This window comes from Mytilus edulis, chromosome 6 (assembly GCF_963676685.1).
Source record: "Mytilus edulis chromosome 6, xbMytEdul2.2, whole genome shotgun sequence".
NCBI classification, from domain to species: Eukaryota; Metazoa; Mollusca; class Bivalvia; order Mytilida; family Mytilidae; genus Mytilus; species Mytilus edulis.
Window position 1 is genome coordinate 34,750,978 of NC_092349.1, and position 11,975 is coordinate 34,762,952.

Sequence of the window (11,975 nt, forward strand, 5' to 3'; positions counted from 1 at the left end):
TACAGTAAAAATCATATGTTATTTAGTCTAAGTATATTATAATTCCAAATTCATGCATGTTTTATGCCGATAACCATCAAAGAGAATGGTGAGACCGATATACCTTTAATTTCTATATTCCGTCTGGTATTAACATAATTGAAAGTTGAATAAAAAAAAAGTTATTGACATATAAATACTTACTCGACTACAAAACTAATTTTTGAGAATGATCTTCAAAATCTGCCAATCCTCAATTTGATATATATTTAAATATTTTAATGCATTTCATTTTATATCTTTTTCCCCAAATAACTTTGAAACTATGATATACAACGATGTTTTCTATTACAACAGGCTGTTTTCATAATTCTGATCTTCATTCCCTGATCGAAAAGACTTAATTGGCATGTACTCACACACACAGACGATTTTTAACTGTGCTGTGTTGTAGTAATGTTGTTATATTTAACCGAATATTACATTTTTACATGTTTTAATTGCACTAACCATCACTTGCTTGAATATTTTTTTTGTTGAATTGCTTGTTTTATTTTTTCTATCTGTTTTTCTTTATCTTCAGATAAGGAAGAAGTGTAGGTGTGTAACCTTGGTATGTTGGTGATGTCTGTGTTATGCCTTTAAGATATGCAACACTCCGTACTTTAAAAATAAATAAATCAATAACCTTCTGTCAGACCTCAACTGTGATAATATAACTTCCTTGTACTAAGAAAGTTTGGCGACATGCCCATTAAAAAAGCCAGCGTTAAGTTTCGTGTATCAAACTCAACACGGGCAGAACAAGTACTCCCTTGACATCAAGCCAGTCAAAAAACCGGTCATTCCTGGCACTACAAAAAACAATAAAGGGCTGCGCTTTAGCGCATGATACGCCCGTTGAACTTTTAACTTGTCTTTTATGCTTTAAATGAATTTATATGATCAACTAGAAATATATATACAAATCAAAAGGGATGTCACATTAATATATTTACCAAAGTTTCATAAAATCTCCCTTTTTTAAGTATTAAAATTCTTTACTTAAGAAAACGTAAAATCTAAAATTTATAAAAACGGAAAGGGAGCTTATGTCAATAGATATAAGTTATTGTCCCAAAATTGGAAAATCCCCCCTTTTTTAAGCATAAAAATTCATAACACGGAAATGTAAAATCTGAAATTTATAAAAATTGAAAGGGAGCTTACATCAATAGATATAAACAATTCACCAAAGTTTCATGAACATTGGTGAAAGCCTTTTTGAGTTATTGTCCGAAGTGTTGAAAATCCCCCTTTTTTTTATGAATAAAGCCCCATAAATCCAAAACTTATAATCTGAAATTTATAAACAATTGAAAGGGAGCTTACATCAATAGATATAAACAATTCACCAAAGTTTCATGGACATTGGTGAAAGCCTTTTTGAGTTAATTTCCGAAGTGTTGAAAATCCCCCTTTTTTTATGAATAAAGCCCCATAAATCCAAAACTTAAAATCTGAAATTTATAAAAATTGAAAGGGAGCTTACATCAATAGATATAAACAATTCACCAAAGTTTCATGGACATTGGTGAAAGCTTTTTTGAGTTAATGTCCGAAGTCTTGAAAATCCCCCTTTTTTTATGAATAAAGCCCCATAAATCCAAAACTTAAAATCTGAAATTAAAAAAAAACGAAAGGGAGCTTACGTCAATAGATATAAACAATTCACTTAAGTTTCATGGAAATTGGTGAAAGTGTTTTTGAGTTATTGTCCGAAGTGTGGACGACGGACGGACGGACGGTCTGAAATGACCAGTTTTTGTCTGAATTTGCATGAATTTCTACTCATCTTAATTTGTCTAAATAATTTTTAAAACCTCTTGACACAGTATGAATTTGTTTAATAAGGTTCTTGATTTTTCTTGACAGTATGAATATTGTCTTAAAATTCCTCGACACTTCCTGTATCATCTTATAAAGAGTCTGGCTTAGTCTCGACCAATTCTTGACAAGACCCCTTTTTGGCCCCAAAATATAGAAGTTTTACAAAATTGTTAAAATGTAAACTTTTATTTATTAATTGAACAGTAGAATGCTTCTGTTACATAAATATGGGCTGTTTTTGACAATACTATGCACATATGTCAGGTACAAGCACCATTAAGTCGTGCTAAATCACTGAAATCTTCACAATTCTAGCAATTTAGTTAAATTTAAGACGGTTTTCGGTTTAAACAAAAGTGGTCGCATTCGTGTGCATCCTTAATATTAAAATGTAAGTTGTATTTTATGATAATACATAACATGTATAAAGGTTGAGGATGAACACGGATGCGGCCACTTTCATCTTTGACAAAAAACATCTGAAAAGTGGCATTTTTTGGCATATTTTGTAGATTTTTCATATTTGAGCGTGAATCGGATCGTTTTTAATGACAAAATCAGTTAAAATCTTTCACATAAATTAATTGAATCAAATAAAATAGACACTCAAGTGTTTAAAAGTGGTCAAAATCTTTCGTCAGATGAACCTGAAATTTGAGGCCAAAATCGGTCCTTACCGGACCTACTCCTTTGTCTCGGTCTGTCTTGACATATTCTAGACATTCTTAATAATGTCTGAATATGTCTCGACACATTCTTGACAGTCTTAAATATGTCTTGACACTATCTCAACAGTATGAATTTTATTACTTATTCTGCACTGGTTATGACCTTCTATTGCTGTTATATACTCCTTTTTATTATGGCTAAACTAAACTTTGAAGAAACAAGGATGGATTTTGTATAGTAAGATACCCTTTGGTGCAACTAAGTTGGACTACCCTGAATAATCCCCCATGTAGTTTAATTTTGATTTGTTTTTATTAAACGTTTTTTAATTGTTTTCACTTGAAATACAAGTCGAAGTAACTGCCATTCGCAAAACTGCCAGTCAAATTTGCTTTAATAAAATAGGTGTCTTGTAGGCAGTTTTGAAATGTGACCATGCGTCTCTTTTAGACCCCACAATTCATTTTTGGGGTTGTGTGGCTACAGACAGAAGTGTGTGTGTGTGGGGGGGGGGGGGGGGGTCATGTAGGTCAAAGAATTCGTTCTCATCCTAATTTAAAAACCTTATTCAATTTTTAGAACAACTCTAAAACTTTTTTTGTTCAAATTTGAGTGTTGATCTTTATAATTTTTTCTTACCAAAAAAAAATATTTGTGATTACTCTTTCCTGAAGAAAAAAAATGTTTAGATCTATATCATGTATATTATGCATGTCTGTTTGAGATTCATTTCATAAAACCAACCTATGATTTCTATACAAATCATTGATAGGACCCATTATAAATACATTTTTTTTTATTATTCCTGGAGTAGATAATAATTTTCTTTCAATCTTTGGGAATTATTCAATTAGTTTTTATTTCAAAATAATTAACTTCATAATTTTGATGAAGAAAATCTATGTTAATTCAATTTTTTTTTTTTTTTTTTATCAAAATGATGATTTTCATAATTTTCATCTATCAACAAACTTTTTAAATTGTAGTGACATGGTCGGGCAACTGATAAGTTGTATGGCTCATTACAGGTAAATCAGTAATTTCTATTTGATAGATCCATGTAACACCTTAATTTTATGGGGGAAATCCTGTCCATGTGCAATACTCAATATATATATTCCAACAGATGACAGTACACAAATTTTTCTTCTGTTAAATTAATAATTTGTATATCATCATAATTTGCTATTTATATAAACCACATTTTTGTACAATAATTATTTACCATATTAACATTGAATATTATGAATTAAAGTTAAAGGCCAAATAAAGTACGAAAATGAAGAGCAGTAAGGACCAAAATTCCTAAAAATATTGGCAAAAACAGCTAAGGTAATCTATGCCTGAGGTAGAAAAGCCTTAGTATTTCAGAATATTCAAAATTTTGAAAACAGTAAATTTATAAATATAACCATATCATGAAAGTTCATGTCAGCACAAAAATTGCTGACTACTGGGCTTGTATGAATGTATAATGACATATGTCTGTAGTATGTTTTCAAAAAAAATGGACTAACCTTTTTGTGACCATCTTCGTCGAAATTTCAAAGCATAATGAATAATGTATGGTGTTCTATTCCTTACTTCAACCGATTAACTTTAAAAAGGTTGGTCTAATTTGATGGGGCCCCAGCAACTTTCTCTAGTAAATGTTACGAATTCATAACTTGCCTCTAGAGATTTATAGTGCAAACATGCATAACATTATACATGCATATTATATACACTCATAAATAGGTTAATTGTTAAGGTTAAATTTAAGTTTACAAGTATGTATGTATGCACGTGCTAAAAACTTTCATTTTATATCTTGTGAATCATCAGAATGTCAATCTTCTGGGGAGGAGTACCAGCAGCCGAGAAACGAAAGCGAAGAGTCGGAGACCAAAAGTGAAACAACTAGCATTTTCAGAAAAAGAACGGAAACATGGGTTAGAACAACGCCATTGATAATTTCAGAGCAATCTGAGAATGCACCCACTGAAAGGGGAGGCCATCAAAACGTGAACCCTTTCAACAGGGAAGAGCACAAAGACCAACAAAAAAGTTCACTTCAGAGAATTGGCAGATAAAAAGGGTGAAATTGGACCAGCCAAATATCAAAATTTCAAGTACGAAAATTACTAATCAATGACATGTGTGGAAAAAATATCCAAAACTTGAATCGCCATCTATTCGAAAAACATGGGATCAGTTAAACCAAAATCGACACGGTACGGGATTCACATGGATACATAATGAAGATTTGTCCAAAGTTTGGGGAAGAGAAAAATCGTCTAAGGGACCATCGTCAGAGAAAACACAACTTCTGGATACTGGCGTGCTTGACAGTCTGGTGAAATTAGCAGAGCCAGTCTCCGGGGAATACAAGAATTAAATTAAAAGGTTTTTTTTATAACCACAGATTATATTATTTAAGATATAAATGTAAATTTTAAAAGTGATAATTATATTCCAACAGCAGCTTGCATTATATGATGGATTCAGTGTAAAACAGTTGACATTGTTAATCAGTTCACATTTCAAGTTTGAAGATTTAATCTCGTGGTCGCATATTTACAAAAACTTCACTTTAAACCTCTTGCTGCCGGAGGGACACATATGTCCACACCAACTGTGCAAGAGATACACATATGTCCAGATTTTGATTTATGCAAGATTTTCATCTTTGATGTACCTCTTTCAAATAAAAGATTTGAAATGAGAGCATGACGTCAGATATTGTATGAAGTCATTGTAGGGCAAAAAAGATCAATCAAGTTCATCAGGCAGGAGGAAAGGCAAAATATAGAACTTATAGTTAATCAACTGACAAGAGATTATTGAGAATTTGATGAGACTGTCATCGAAATGAGAGGGTTAGCGCTATAAAACTAGGTTTAATCCACCATTTTCTACATTTGAAAATGCCTGTACCAAGTCAGGAATATGACAGTTCTTGTCCATTCGTTTTTTATGTTTTGTCTTTCTATTTTGACATGTGATAATGGACTTTCCGATCAGATTTTCCTCTAAGTTCAGTATTTTTGTGATTTTACTTTTCGCTGTAAATGACGACAAGCCGTCTTTCCGTGATAAAGAGAATGAGGGTGTAGTGAGTGATGGTTTTCATGTAGCTTGGAGAGTTAGTGGGGATAAGAGTGGTAGAATGGTAAATAGTCAAGAGTTTGGATAAGAAAAGGGAATGGCAGTTTTTTTTGTATAGAAAGTGGTAGCCAAAAAGAGAGTAAAAGGGGAGAGGAATAGGAAAGTGTGTTCATAAAACTAGCATGGTTATTGCATTGGGAGTCTGCCTCATGACAGAAACAGAGGTGAGAAACAGATTTTTTTTCCCCGAAATTCACACTACATATTTATTCAAAATAGATATAGAAAGATGTGGTGTATGTGCCAATGAGACAACTCTCCATCCAAATAACAATCTAAAAAAAGTAAACCATTATAGGTCAATGTACGGCCTTCAACATGGAGCCTTGGCTCACATCGAACAACAAGCTATAAGGGTCCCAAAATTACTAGTGTAAAATCATTCAAACGGGAAAACCAACGGTCTAATCTATACAAAATACGAGAAACACGTATAAGTTACATTCACAAACGACAACTACTGTACATCAGATTCCTGACATAGGATAGGTGCAAATATTTGCAGCGGGATTTAACGTTTTAATGGTACCAAACCTTCTTCCTTTTTCTGAAACAATTTTTTTCAATAGCATGACATCACAACATCGAAAAACACACGATAAAATATAAATTGGCAGGCTTAACTCAATAAAAAAAAGGAAATTAATACACTATGAACGAATAAATTTGCTCTGCGATATATGAATGCAAATGCACAGTTAATAAAATATTAGGGACAAACATTCAAGGCCAAAAACCAAACAAACAAGTCCAAACAAAGCCATGGCAAGACACCACTGCGAAATATTTAACCCTTTTTAATAAATAATCACTTTTGAAAAAAACCGGTTTTAATAATACAGGTAAATCTTGAAGTTTAAACAAATGCAGTAAGAAGAAGTGAACATTAGAAGATATTCCAAATAATCAAAGCTGGTATATAGACAAGATGCATATTAATATAAAATAACAAAAAAGCATTATAAACAGTATCAACAGGTCGAATTAACAAGAAAATACGATTTGAGAGTACTCGCAGTTACTGACAGCTAGTTAAAAGCCAAAAACAATTAATAATAAAAAAATCATGCATTTGAGACTAAAATCAACTAAAACATCCCAGGGATTTAGTATTTTAACGTCATGAACAGTCAGAGAAGACATGACTTGTGCAATGCCAAAAATAAATGTATCAACAGGTAGTAGGATAGTGAGGAGCGAATTCTATAGAGATAAAAAAAAATAACGTGTCTGTGTCTCTATACATTCCGCCTCAAAACAAAGAAGATACTTCAAAACGCTACTTATCGTCTAAAAATATATCACAGGGAAATCCAAAAAAGTGACTCCGACCTTCGAAATAAAAATAGATGGATTTTTATTGTAACAGTTTTTAGTTATAGACTCCGACAGTTTCGATGAAAGTCTTGTGTGCTTTTTTAAATCATTTTTTTAAGACAAATGTCCTGCAGTTTGTCAAAATCTCACCGTATGTAGCTTATTTGGTTACCTTTCAAGATTACCCCTGCAAGTTGGCCGTCGTTGGCACCGAAGAGAAGCCGCTTGTTTCATTGCAAAATATTTATGAGACGTTCAAGGGTAATTTTTGTACAATGTTGTTTTTTATTTGATAGGCATACATTTTTGCGTTCTGTAATTTGACATTCATCCGTGGAAGATAGGTTTTGTGCATAAATTTATTTCCTGGTCATCATGAAATTAAGGTAATCTATGTCTGAGGTAGAAAATGCCTTGGTGTTTAAAAAATTCATTCTGACGTTTCGTTGAAGAGCTGATAAAAATTAAATGTTAAGTTTGTCTTGTAAAGCGGCGGCTACACGAAGGTAATAACTTGTGGATTATTTTTTTTTGAAAACACAGATATTCGTGAATAATATTTACAGGAACAAGAGAATGTACCCGAGGTATTAAAAGTATTTTGAGCCATTAAAACGTTTCTATGACATCAGGATGGAACGTGAATATGGAACGTATTTGACGGGAAATGGCGGCATATTGAGGGTTTTTCAATTATCAAAAATTTACATTATTATACTGATGCTGTCAAATTGTGTCTTTTACGATTGAATGAGAGGCATGCAAATTCATAAGAATCTTGAAATACTTGCAGACCTAAACTATTAAGAAGAAGCCCCGCTTTTGGTGCTTTAAATAAATTTTATTTCAGTGAAAAAGGGGGGTGCTTAACTATTTTTATAACTCTTGTAATGTGTTTGTCCCTTTTTAGAAACTGCAAATATGACATCTTTCACTAGTGGCAGTAGAAAAAAACAAGTCAGATCCCAGCCAAAAGATGACCTGGTACTACTGAGCGAGGTCCTGGCTAAAAATCCATTTCTTAATAATTTTAATTTTTTGAAAAACTAAGGCTTTTCTACCTTAGGCATAGATTACCTTAGCTGTATTTGGCAAAAATTTTCGGAATTTTGGTCCTCAATGCTCTTCAACTTCGTACTTTATTTGGCCTTTTTAACTTTTTGGATTCGAGCGTCACTGATGAGTCAACGCGCGTGTGGCGTATATACTTAATTTAGTCCTGGTATCTATGATGAGTTTATTTACAGAACAAGACTGCCTGGAACGAGATAGCATCAGCCGTAGCAGATACCAGATCTAATCTGCAGGTTGATGACAGACGCGTCCGGGAGAAAACACATTTGCTGATAGAGGTAGAGGTATTTATGCTTTTTAAGATTATAACCATTGTATGATTACTTCAAGGTACGTTTTTAACCTTTTCATCCCCCCTCCGCCTGACTGCTGCTTCCTGTCCTTATTCCTCAGAAATCACTAATCTAAAGCACGTTTTTAGTGCAAACAAGTCTGTTTAAAAATGTATAGCATATGCAGCTATGCATACTACCATTTAAGGAATAACAGTATTGTAGTTGAAGAGTTGCCACCGTCAATTGTAGATTTGACGGTCGCAAATGCATTTTACTGGCGACGCGTAGCGTTGTGTGTCTTGTAATTTCTAAAATATAAAGCTTTTATACAACTTGTCAACCCTGCCGCTATTGCCGATAAGTAACATGCGAGACAACAACTAACTGAACCTCTATTCAAAAGTAACCTTTTTATTGAAGAACCCTTTTTCATTCTCGAGTTGTTTAGGCCTAATATGATATATCTGTTATTCTGCTAACATGCAAAAAAAATAGGGTAAGTATACGGTAGACATGCATTAATTACATGATTTTTTTTATTAGTTGTCAGTGGCTTTGAACTAGCTGTCAGATAACTGCGAGTACTCTCAGATCTGTTCCTAGTGTCTTTTTGTTGTCGGGATGTACAAGTACCCGGCCACGTCCACGTGTATTTGTGTCCATCTGATGAGTTAAGCCTTTTTTCAACTGTTTTTTTGTAGTTTGTTCTTATGCTGTAGTGTTATACTACTGTCCTAGGTTAGGAAAGGGTTGAGATACCGCTAATATGTTTAACCCTGCTACATTATTCATGTATGTGCCTGTCCCAAGTCAGGAGCCTGCAATTCAGTGGTTGTCGTTTGTTCATATGTTCATGGTGTTAAATATTTGTTTTTCGTTCATTTTTTTTAATTTTATGCATTTTTAATGCATTTTTTATTTTTCTGTATACTATTTTTTTAACTTCTCTGTAACCTTTGTACTTGCATGCTTTTATGAGAATAAACTATCTATCTATCTATGTAAATAAGGCCATTAGTTTTCTTTTTGAATTGTTTTACATTGTCATATCAGGGCCTTTTATAGCTGACTATGCGGTATGGGCTTTGCTCATTGTTGAAGGCCGTATGGTGACCTATAGTTGTTTTAATGTCTGTCATTTTTGGTCTCTTGTGGACAGTTATCTCATTGGCAATCATACCACGTCTTCTTTTTTATAATTACATGTACATTTTATACGCATATTTATCAAATAATACATTTGAAATGGGCCTATGTGATTAAATCAGCATGTACAATACAGCTCTTATGTCCCACCTAATGCCTCTGCATAAACGTATTTACCTTTCAAACCGTTTTAAATAGATATAGGAAGATGGGGTGTGAGTGCCAATGAGATAACTCTCCATTCAAATTACAATTTTAAAAAAGTAAACCATTATAGGTCAATGTACTGCCTTTAACACGGAGCCTTGATTTAAATAGTAATACAGAGCCATTAATTATTATTGGAACACTTTTGAGTTTGTCGTACATGGGAACGATAAACAGAGATTATTTAATAAAAAAAAATAGATTGAAGAGGTTTTGTATTTACCCAAGACATGTGGTGCCAAGGGCTTATACAGCTGCCCGACAATTTATAAGAGGACCAATGCAGAAAAAGCAAGTTAGTAACACTATAATATTTCAATTAGGTTGCAATATGAATGCACCCCGACTTTAATGGTGCTTAATCGATAATTGCCAAAACATATAAGGATTAAGGTACAGTTGAATGTGACCTTTGCATGGTCGGGTTTGCAGAAATACAGATATATATTTTTCAGGCCCTAGGCAATACTAATTTATATCGTTAAACTTTCGAGTGTTGACAGCAAGGACAATTCCATACTTGTCTTGGATCACTCTGATACGGTCAATGGATAAGGTCCTATCTACTCTCTTCCTTTTACTTTTAGCATGGATATACTGATCAATACTGTGGTCTATATCAGGATGTGAGCTTATAAAACTGGGGAGCAAGCACTGCCTTCTTCGACTTCTTTTCAAATTAAGGGAAAGAAGATGCTGGAAATGACCCTCACATACTTCATAAGTTCTTGTCAATACACCACAATTTTCCGCTGTTTGTATAATGCCACTTTCAGTCAACACAATATGAATTTCCTCTTTACTTACAAAGTCATGATAAAAAGGTGAGCATTCTACATCTGAATGGTATCTATGAATATGGCAAACCATGCTTTGAAATTCTTAACATTAGATAATCTAGGGTCTGCAGGGATAACTTGTGGTTACCATAATTGTCATTGTAACAATTGTTATTGTTTGTGCAGAAGACAGGAGAATATTAAGGTAGGGGAGGGGAATGAGCTTGAGTATATCTGTTTTAAGCTGTAATCTTTATTTCTCCTACTATCGGAGAACCTATTTGATGATTACAAAACAGACAAACTAAACATAAAGATATATAACAGGCAAGCTTTTAAATAAGAAAACAAAACTAGAAACTGCTATTTTTAAAAAGTTATTATAAAATTTTGCTTGACTATATAACAATTTTATGATGAAAAATCACCATAAATGTTACCATAGCAACAGTTATATGGGAAAATAAAAGCAAATTGTCATTAAAATAGTTGCACACATATTGAGATACAATATTTAATGCTAAAAAGAAGTAAATAATTGGCCTGCATCAGACAAATATGGTTTTGTCATAGCACCCTTTGTCATCAATTGTTGCTAAGGTAACCACTTTTAAATGAAAATATCTTTTTTACCAAAAATATACCATTTCCATTTTTTTTTACAGATTTTAAAAGGGGGTAAAAGTTATTGGGGAGCTATACTATGCATTTCTTGATGCCTGCACTTTTGCTTGAAACAATTCTAAAAATTGCTATAAATCTCAATTTTCAGAATCCTGATTTTTTGCTATTTTTGTCCATTTTTTTTACATATTTTAAAAACTGAATTTTATTGATATTCCATCAAAAGGAGAAACCTTAAATAAGTTGGATTTTGAAAATATTACCACACTATCATATTCAAAACTCATGAAGTCGGTCCACTTTTGACATTATAAATCATCCTTTTGCAGCAGATATTATGAATGTGTGGTTTCCATAGCAACCACATACTAGAAAACCATTGAAAACAAGACTATTTTCAATGTAAGTATATGTAATTGAGACTGCATACAAAATTTCATCAAATTTGGTGACATACAATTTCCATGTCACTTATGAAAATAAACATTTTAAACGTCGAGCAGGTTTGCTTTATTATCGTCGCCATCTTTTTTATCCCAAGCATAAAAACATAGCCGTATTTGACACAACCTTGTTCAACTTTTGATCTCCAGTGCTGTACAACTTTGTACTTTTTTTCACTTTCGATCTTTTATATCTCGGCGTCACTGGTGAGTCTTGTGTGGACGAGGCGCGTATTTGGCGTATTGAATTTTAAACCTGTAGCTTTTTGTTATCTATTAATCATGTGGTTCTTTGTCTAATACGCTCTCCTATTTATTTGTATTGTAGTCCTGTAATATTATTTTGTCATTTCAATGTTATATTTAACATTGCCATTAAAGTACGAGGTTTGGCATGCCACAAAACCAGGTTCAACCCACCATTTTTTCCTTTAAAAATGTCCTGT